At 29.6% G+C, this 10,418-nt stretch overlaps 1 protein-coding gene across 3 annotated transcripts in view; it reads left to right on the forward strand.

Moving 5' to 3' along the window:
* The first annotated feature begins 2,131 nt into the window (after window positions 1-2,131).
* lingo1a (leucine rich repeat and Ig domain containing 1a) overlaps window positions 2,132-10,418 on the forward strand; it is a 187,638-nt gene continuing 179,351 nt past the window's right edge. For all 3 annotated transcript variants that reach the window (XR_015525986.1, XR_015525987.1, XM_087311526.1), the window contains exon 1: window positions 2,132-2,288. The gene's annotated coding sequence lies outside the window, so the exon portion shown is untranslated. The remainder of the gene's footprint in view (window positions 2,289-10,418) is intronic.

Raw genomic sequence — 10,418 nt, forward strand, 5'->3', positions numbered from 1 at the left:
ATTTGCTCCTCAGGCTCCTCAACACTTTTAATTTTATATTTGAAATAAATGTCAGTTTTAGTATGAAATTTGGAAGAAAAGTCAATAATTATAACATTTTAATTTGGTATTTGGAAGATTGAATGTAATTTAGTATGAAATTTGGTAAACAATTTGTAAATTACAACATTTTTAATATAAAAATTTGGAAGAAATGTAATTTTTTATATAAAATTTGGATGAAATTTTGTAAATAACAACATTTTTAACTAGATTTTTGGAAGAAATGTCATTTTTAGTATGACATTTGGAAGAAATATAATAAATGACAAAAATTTTAATATGAAAATTGTAAGAAATGTCATTTTTAATATAGAATTTGGATGAAATTTCATAAATGACAACATTTTTTATATGAAATTTGGAAGAAATGTTATTTTTAGTATGAAATTTGGAAGAAATGTCATAAATGACAACATTTTTAAAATGAATATTTGCAGAAATTTCCTTTTTAATATGAAATTTGGAAGAAATGCCCTTTTTAAAATAAAACTTTGATAAAATTGTCATAAATGACAACATTTTTATTATAAAAATTTGGAAGAAATGTCCTTTTTAAAGTTTCACGAAACCTTTTTTTTTTTAGATTTTACCAGATTTGTGTGTGTTGAGCATCAGATAAGACAATGTTAGCACCTGCCAGCTGTAATTGTGTGGGAAAACTGGAAAATTTTGCGCTTTTGTCAGCTAATTTCATCTTCCGGGTTTAAAATGATTTTTGGGCGGGATCAAAATCGGTGACGTAGCTCAAAACTGCAAGTGCAAAGATGACGCGTCGGTTTCTCATTATTATTCATAGCGGAGTTTTCTTATCCTATGAGCAGAGCCGGCTTCTTAATTATTCATGACTGCACGTGCTTTCCGAAGGCAAGACAGACCTGCCAGTGCCAAGCTGTGAGACACAGACCCACGGCACACAGTATTTAGCTGTTCATGAAGGGTCGTTTGTGTTTGTTTCCATGATCCACAAGGTTTGTTGCATGTTTTTCCCCGCGATGCTGTCAGGGCCGATACAGCAAAGCTGTTTGAGTGCAGCAAGCATTTTTGTTGGGAGAGTATGAGAATTGGGGGATGGCGGACGTTGTCTTTTGGCATTAAATTACTGTTTTAACTTTGTAAACTATAAACTCATGCGTCTCCTCATGGTTTGTGTCTCATTTTGGGAGCTGACTGACAACTTGTTCGCTCCTCTCCTTCTCCCCTGCTGGCCATGCCCACTCCTGCTGTTTGCTCGCGGAGCTCCACACCAATTATGATGCATCTTTTGAAAAAATTGTGAGGTAGACCTGAACAAAAAGTGGGGGGTGTCATGGCCCTTTAATATGAAATTCGGAAGAAATTAAATTTTTAATATGAAATTTGGAAGAAATTAAATTTTTAATATGAAATTTGGAAGAAATTTTGTAAATGACAAAATTATTAATTAGATATTTGAAAAATGTCATTTTTAGTATGAAATTTGGATGAAATATCATAAATGACATCATTTTAATAAAAAAAATTGGAAGAAATGTCATATATGACAACATTTTAATTGGAGGTTTGGAAGGATAGTAATAAATTACAACATTTTAATTTGAGATTTTGGAAGAAATGTCATCAGTGGTTTACAGATTAAAACAAAAACAATGTTTTACTCCAAACACACAGCTATAAATCATTATATACAGCATTATCTTGTAATTCCAACTTCTAAGGAAAATCCACACAGAAAACAAATGATGAAGTACATCTCCCAAATGGTGGCCAAGAAACATTATAGTATCAAGAACAAAACGGCGGATAACCCAAAATAGCACACCTAAAAATCTCGTAGTGCATTGCAGGAGATACAATTGAGATATTCCAGAGATCTCATTTGTAATTTCCTTCCCCGTGGGACAGTTTGTTCCATCAGAAAACAGCTACTGTGATGCCAATGAAGAGAACAAATGTGATTGGTGCATCTTTTTTCTCTCTCTGTTTCCAACACTCGGCTTCCTCGCTCTACCTTTAGCTCTCTCTCTCTCTCTCTCTCTCTCTCTCCGCTGGCTGACTGTAGGTACGCCCTCTGCTCGAGTGTATGTGTGCGCGTGTGTGTGTTGGTGTGGTCAGACTCTGCTTGTGTGTTCACGCGTGTTGGAAGCAGGTGGATCACGGATGCGTCTTCCTTCAAGGCTGTGTTTTGCCAGTCCCGGACCGCATCAGCATTCTGGATATAATAGGATACGGACGCACATTGACACATCGGACAGGCGTTAAACAATCTGGTAAGAGGTGTTTTTATTACTCGAGAAGCTACACACACACACACAGTTTGGCAGCAAAATGAAGCATTCTGATTTTCCCCGAAACGCACGTTTGCTGGAGAAATCCGTTAATATTTCAGACATCAAAAGCGACTATATTTAGCTTGCCAGCCGGTTTCTTTGCGTCTTGTGTTTTGTGCAGGACAGGCGGATCATTTAAAGAGCAGGAAGGGAGGGGTTTTGGGTGTACAAACTGGCAACGGAGAAAGAGAGAGAGCACGACAGGTAGAGAAGCCTCTAAAGGACTGTAATGAACATCAATGTTTATTAGATTCGGCCACTTCAGCTTTAATTTCTCTCAGTGCGCTCGGGAAACTAATAAAGGAGAGATGTGATTAGGCGTCATGGTAGAAGAGCAGCTTCCACTTTCTCTTCCCCTCCAGTTATGAAGCTGAAATAAAGGTCCTGGGGGGATTTTAGAAACATTCGTGTGTGACTGAGATGATGTTTAGGTTGCCTGCGTTTTTGTTCTATTTGTCGTTGAAGACACAGATAAGCTTGAAACATGGCATACAGTATTTTAGATGAGGATCTACTGACCACACGTCATGGGGAATATCATCTTCCTGATGAACAACGATTGATTTCTGTGCCCGATGTCATGTGATTGCTGTCAGTGGATTTCTATTCATTTGTTGTTTTCTTGTATAATTGTTTGGCAGTATGTTAATGTCCTTTAATCAAGATGGATTTAATAAGAACTAGATGGGGGTGGCATGGTGGTTAGCACTGTTGCCTCACAGCAAGAAGGTTGCTGGTTCGAGTTCCGGCTAGGCCAGTTGGCATTTCTGTGTGGAGTTTGCATGTTCTCTCTGTGTTGGCCTAGGCTTCCTCCGGGTGCTCCAGTTTCCCCCAAAGTCCAAAGACATGCGGTACAGGTGAATTGAATAAACTAAATTGCCTGTAGTGTATAAGTGTGCGTGTGAATTAGTGTGTACGGGTGTTTCCAAATACTGGGTTTGTGGCTAAAAAGGGGTCCGCTGTGTAAAACATATGCTGGAATAGTTGACAGTTCATTCCGCTGTGGCGACCACTGAAATACAGACTTATATTTTGTTTTATATATATATATATATATATATATATATATATATATATATATATATATATATATATATATTTTATATATATATATATATATATATATATATATATATATATATATATATATATATATATATATTTATATATATATATATATATATATATTTATATATATATATATATTTATATATATATATATATATATATATATATATATATATATATATATATATTTTATATATATATATATATTTATATATATATATATATAAAACAAAATATAATTGACATCTAAAATTAATTTATATATATATATAATAGTTAGAATAATTAAGAGTAAAAATATAAACTCAAAATTGCTAAATAAACATTTTTAGTTTTGAGAAAAACTCAATTTAAAAGAAAGAAAATTAGAATTTTAAGATATCAAATTTATGATATCGATTCTGAAAAAAGTTCATTTTAAGATCGAAACTTCAAATTCAAAAACTATACAGTTTGAAGAAAATAAATCAAATTTTTAAAAAAACTAAATTTGCAATTTTGAGAAACTTTGAGTAAGACCTAACAGAATTTAGAAATTAACTTGGTGTCAAAAATGTCAAAATTATGAAACAAAAATTATAAGATAACAAAAAATTTGGTATTTAAAATGCTGAATTTACAATTTTAAATAAATATTCAATACATTGTGTTTTTTTCAGAGGATTATTATTTCTAAAGAAGCTGTTGACATGGAATTAAACCAAATTTTGGTAAAAACCCGAACAATACAAACATAAAAACAAAACAAAAGTTTTGTTTATTTGTTATGTGTAATAACAATGGAATGACACAAGGAGAAAGGCCTGAACTACCAACGCAATCCCACGGGAATTCTAGTTCGTATGAATTTGTACAATCTAATTATACCCAATCGAAATTGTAAGAATTAGCCACTAAACTGACAAAACGTAAAATACTTAACTCGTGAGATCAGGCTGAACTACTGAAATGTATTTACTTTATATAAAAGGCTTTTTTTTTTTTTGGTGATGGCAGCTTGAAGACACCTCTCATATGGAGAATGAAGTCACATGCATTGTTCTAGTGTGACTTAATGGTTCTGCTGGTCTCGTCTATCAAATCTGAGCTTTGATTTGTATGTTATATTCAAGTCAGGTGATTGGCTGGGCCATTCTACAGCTTGATTTTCTTTCTCTGAATGCATTTGAGAGTTTTATTGCCTGTGTTTTGGATCTTTGTCCTGGATCATTGTCTTGCACTTTCATCTTCATCCTCCTAATGATGTAGATGTTGGACTGAAGCAGCGAATATTCATTTACAATGATGAAGGGCTGCTGTCTGGGCTTTCCATGCATTTCTACACCTTCCTTTCTTCATGTGTTCTATTCTTTTTTCTGTGTCATTTCGTTTTATTACACATCCCTTAATTTGTAAATTAGTTAGATTAGTTTTTTCTTTGCCTATATGGATTTCTTTGGTTTGCTATGAACATCAGGTGAACATTTCAAGTCAACGGCACCTTTATAAATATATTTTCTGAGAAAAATGTGTGACGTTATATGGTGAAGATATAAAGAATAATAATTTGGATTAGAGATAAAAACAAAAACCAGCAATTCCCCTGAAAAAAAGTTTTAAGATATAAACACAACATAATTTACAACTTAAAACGTTTTGTTTGTGTGTGTTTGCAATTCGTTAATGTGACAGTAAGGTTTTAGGGCTTGAAAACCAACAAGAGCAAATTAACATTGCCAACTAATGAGCCAAGATGCAAAATACAGCATTTTTACCCATTATTGTTGTTCAGGTCGAATGTAAACATTGTCATCTGGGGTTCGTCCTTCGTACCTTGCTTAAATGATCTAAGATAATTTGGCAGATCCTGGATCTGTTAATCTTGATAACTGATCTCTGGCTAATTTGGTTCAAACAAGATCGCAAATCAGATTAAAATGTCTGGATGAACTGATCTGAGTTCGCTGCGTGTGTTGTGAAGGACAGATCTATCCATCCTCGAAATCATGATCAGCAATGCAACGATTGGCTGATGGCACAGCAGCATAATGACATCATCTGATTAATATTTAATTATCCATGTGAGCAAAATTGCATAAAATTTTTAGCAAATAGTTTGTTAAATATGATATGCAATAAATCTACACCATGCTTGGCCCTTTCATGTGTCGAGAGCAATTTATTTAGTTTTTACAGTTAGATTTTCCTTATTATAGTAGTATTATTGTAGCCGTTTTTTTAATCGGTATAAAGAGTAACTGGATGTTTACAAAAGCATTTTGATTTTGGTAAAGCTGTCTGCAACTGTTATGATGCATCAAATCACCGTCATATTATCTGTCAAAACATGTTTATGACTGCATAAATGTATTATTGCTTTTTTTAAAAAGTCACATATTGTGCATGTCTATTATCATACACAAATTGTACTAAAGCGATATCAATAAGTTCACCAGGTGGCAGTCTTTGTACTTTTATTTCTGGGGTGCAATAGCATAAGTTTTATTAATATATATATATTATATTTTTATACAATATATATATATATATATATATATATATATATATATATATATATATATATATATATATATATAATATAATATAATATTTTTATATAATCGTATTTATTTTGTTAATAACTATAACTTTATATATGGTTATAAAATATTTACTATTTTCCCAAGTGTATATAACTACTATAAAAAAATTTCAGAATTCGATACATACTTTCTTTATTATCTTTGCTTGAACTGACCCGATCTAATCCTGTTTATATGAATTGAGCCTGCTCCCGACCAGGTTTGAGCTACCAGAACTGTTGCCATGACAACAACTCTCGGATCAGTTTTAAAGAGCGAAACGATCTTGCATCGTGTCAAATCGTCAATAACCAAATCAAGCTAACTGAGTAATCCACATACGAAGAACAGCAACTTTTCTGAATGCAAAAGTCTGATAAATTAAGGACAAATTCTAATAAAAATTGCAACATATGACTTTCTACAAAGTCTTTTCCGCCAGCTGACATCTTGTAAGAATTTCCTAAGTTTTTGATACCCAAACACACAAAAAAACAATACACTGAACAAGATGATGATGATGATTTATTAAAGTACAAGACATTCCCTGTCTTCTCCTCCTCTTGTCTAATCATGTCTGCCACTGTGAAGCGAATTCATTTATGAAATGTTAGTTGAGTGAATCTTGATACGTCCGGATTCCCAGAGTTCTGTAGTAGTGATTGATCAGTCTGGATGCGAGACAGCTTTCACTTCTCTGACACACACACATACACACACCGATACTCTGGCATCTCATTTTTCCGCTTTTCTTGTGAACTCAGCAGAGTTTATGGTGCTGGAGTTTGATGACTTCAGGGAAACTTCACGTAGTTAGTGTTAATGGTGCCAAACCAATCATTATCCACTTCTTAGAGCATCTGCGCATCGTTTGCTTTGGCTATATTTGTTTTCGTTTGCTGTGTGGATCAACCTAACATGAGTTTAAGCAGCACATAATTATTTCTGATGTATAATTTTAGAACAAAACCAGCTTTGTTGTGTTTTTAAAAGGCCATTTTCAATGTTATGTTTGAATAAATCTAGTATTTTAAATTGAATATATACTTTTTATTTAAGGTTAGGTTAAGGTTGAGTCACTGTTGATTTTGAGTTTGTAAAATGTATTTAAATATTTATATATATATATATATATATATATATATATATATATATATATATATATATATATATATATATATATATATATATATATATATATATATTATTTAATTTAATTTTATTTTTATTTAAAAAAATATTTATAATTTTTATATTAAATTATGAGTGGCAAATTGTTATTTTAAAAGTATAATTTCAGCACAAAATGTTTTTAAAACATAATTTTTAATATTATATTTTAACAAATGTAGTATTTTAATTTTAAATAAATATTGTTTTTATTTTAGGGTTGGGTGACAGTTAATGTTTTAAATTTGTATAATTTACTTTAACATTTATTTAATTGATTTATTTATTTCATTGTAGTTGTTTAATTTTAAATTATTAAAAAAAAATTTAATTATGTAAATCATCATCCTCGTCTCGTTTCGAGCATTCTTACCACCATATATCGATGTTTATTAATGTATTTAATATATTTACTAGATTTTATACATTTTTATTTTAATATTAAGTTATACATTTTTATATTAAGTTATAAGTGGCAAATTATAATTTCAAAAGTGTAATTTCAGCACAAAACTCTGCCTTATGTTTTTAAAAACAATTAAATTTTTTTTTATAAAATTAATGTTATTTTATAATAGTATATAAATGTAGTATTTTAAATTTAATTACATTTATTGATTTTAATTTTAGATTTAGTGTTATGATTAGTTGACTGTTAATGTTTTAAATTTGCATAACTTAATTTTAATATTCTTTTATTTTATTTAATGTAATGTAATTTTATTGCATTTTAGTTATATATTATACATATATACATATATATATATATATATATATATATATATATATATATATATATATATATATATATATAAACTATGGTATACCATATATATATATATATATATATATATATATATATATATATATATATATATATATATATATATATATATATATTTATATTTATATATATATATATATATATATATATATATATATATATATATATATATATATATATACATATATATATATAACAAATTTAATTAATTCATTTTATTTGTGTAAATTATTGCCATCATCTTTTTTTAAGCATTATAACCACCATATGTCGAGTTCGTTTACTGTGTGGATCATCCTAACATGAGTTCGAGTCACAACTTATTATTTCAGAAGTATAATTTCTGCACAAAACATACCTTGTTATGTATTTAAAATCTCATTTTTTAATGTTATATTTTAATAATTTTTTTAACGTAATTAAAATTAAATAATATTAAATATTGTTTTTATTTAGGGTTAGGTGACTAGATTTTTTACAATTATAGCATTTACTTTAATAATTTTATATTTAATTATATTTTTTAAATATATTTTAATAATATTTTAAATAATATTTTTATTTTAATAATTGTTGTATTTTAAATATAGTAAAATGTATTGCTTTTAGTTTAGGGTCAGGTGACTTTGTTGATTTCTTTTTAATTAGTATAATTTACTTTAATATTTATTTAAATTAAATTTGTATTATTTTTTTTTCATTGTAGTTATTTAAATTCAATTAATAAAGTTCTATTAATTTATTTTAATTATGTAAATTATTGCCATGATCTTGTTTTGAGCGTTATAATAACCACATGTTGAGTTCATTTATTGTGTGGATCAACCTAATATGAGTTAAAGTGGCAAATTATTATTTAAAAAATATAATTTCAGCACTAAACCTGCCTTATTATGTTTAAATAATAAATTTTAAAGAAATGTAGTAATTTAAATTTATTTACATTTATTGTTTTTATTTTAGGGTTAGGTGACTGATTTTTAAAATTTGTATAATTTATTTTAATATTTATTTATTTTTTACATTTTATAAGTTTTTTTCATTGTAGTTATTTTAATTAAATTATTTAAATGTAATAAATTTATTTTTAATTATGTAAATCTTCATTTTGGCCTTGTTTTGAATGCTATTACCACCATATGCCGAGTTGCTTGTGCAGCTGAGCACGCTTTTCAAAATTTAAAATGCTGTATCATGTACTTGGATTATGGTAGTGGAGTGATATTTCCCACTAGTTCGGGAAATGTTGCGTGCAAATTGCATTCGGCAGTAATTTTGTGATTTGCATAATTCCTCTTGACTATTTCTGCCCGTTTCTTGGGTTGAAAGCCTTCGCTGTTGGAGCTGTGGCATGGTGGCAGGTCCATAGCCAGCGTACAGTACATCTCTCTCAGTAACGCATATTGATCCTTTCATATTGAGGATGAGATTAGCGATCGATTTTCAGTTTTAACACACAGAGTCTTGGTGCAAAAAAAACAGGCCAAAAGGAGTTTAAAGTCATCTTGTGCTATTTTACTCAGAAATTGGACTCATTTCAGTCGATATGCACTCAGAAATTGCTTGGAAGTAATTATAAAGAATAGATAAGTAATACACTGGAAAACTGTTTCCTCAATGTGATGTAAAAGTATATTAAAAGAAAAAAAATGTAATTGCGACTACTCAGTTGTGAGGAAAACATCTTGATCCAAAATTGTGAAATATGAACTTTGATATGAGAGACATAAGCATGCAAGTTTGTGTTGTGCAGTTCTGACTGTAACTAGTGCAATTCCAGGTTTGCATCTTGCAATTGTGCAATTCTAAGTTTACATTGAATTCTGAGTTTACGTCTTTTAATTCTGGCTTGATATTGGAACTCTGAGTTTCGATCTCACTTATTAAGAGTTTATATTTCACAATTCTCAGTTTGCCTTGTGCTGTTGCAAGTTTATACCTTGCTTTTCAAAATTTATGTCACAATTTTGAGTTTATGTCTCACAATTCCAATTTTTAGGTGTGTGATTCTAGTTAATATATGCAATTGCCAAGTTTACAATTTTGCAATTCTGGGTTTACAATCTTGGAATTCCGAGTTTACGACCTTGCAAATCTGATTTTACAGTCTTGCAGTTCTGAGTTTACAATCTTATAATTCTAAGTTTACAATCTTGCAATTCTGAGTTTACAATATTATAGTTTTAATTTTGCAGTTTTGCAATTCCGAGTTTACAATCTTCTAATTTCGAGTTTAGGATCTTGCAATTTTGGGTTTACAGTCTTGCAACTTCGAATTTATTATCTTGCAATTTTAAGTTTACAGTCTTGGAATTCTGAGTTTATGATCTTGCAATTCCAAATATACAATTTTGCAATTTTGAGTTTGATCTTGCAATTCAGGGTTTACAGTCTTGCTTTCCATGTTTGATATTGTAATTCCAAGTTTAAGATCTTGCAATTCTGAGTTTACAATCCTGCAGTTTCAAGTTTGATCTTGCAATTCTG

The sequence above is a fragment of the Danio rerio genome, chromosome 25 (genome assembly GCF_052040795.2).
Source record: "Danio rerio strain M-AB ecotype USA chromosome 25, GRCz13ab, whole genome shotgun sequence".
Taxonomy (NCBI): domain Eukaryota; kingdom Metazoa; phylum Chordata; class Actinopteri; order Cypriniformes; family Danionidae; genus Danio; species Danio rerio.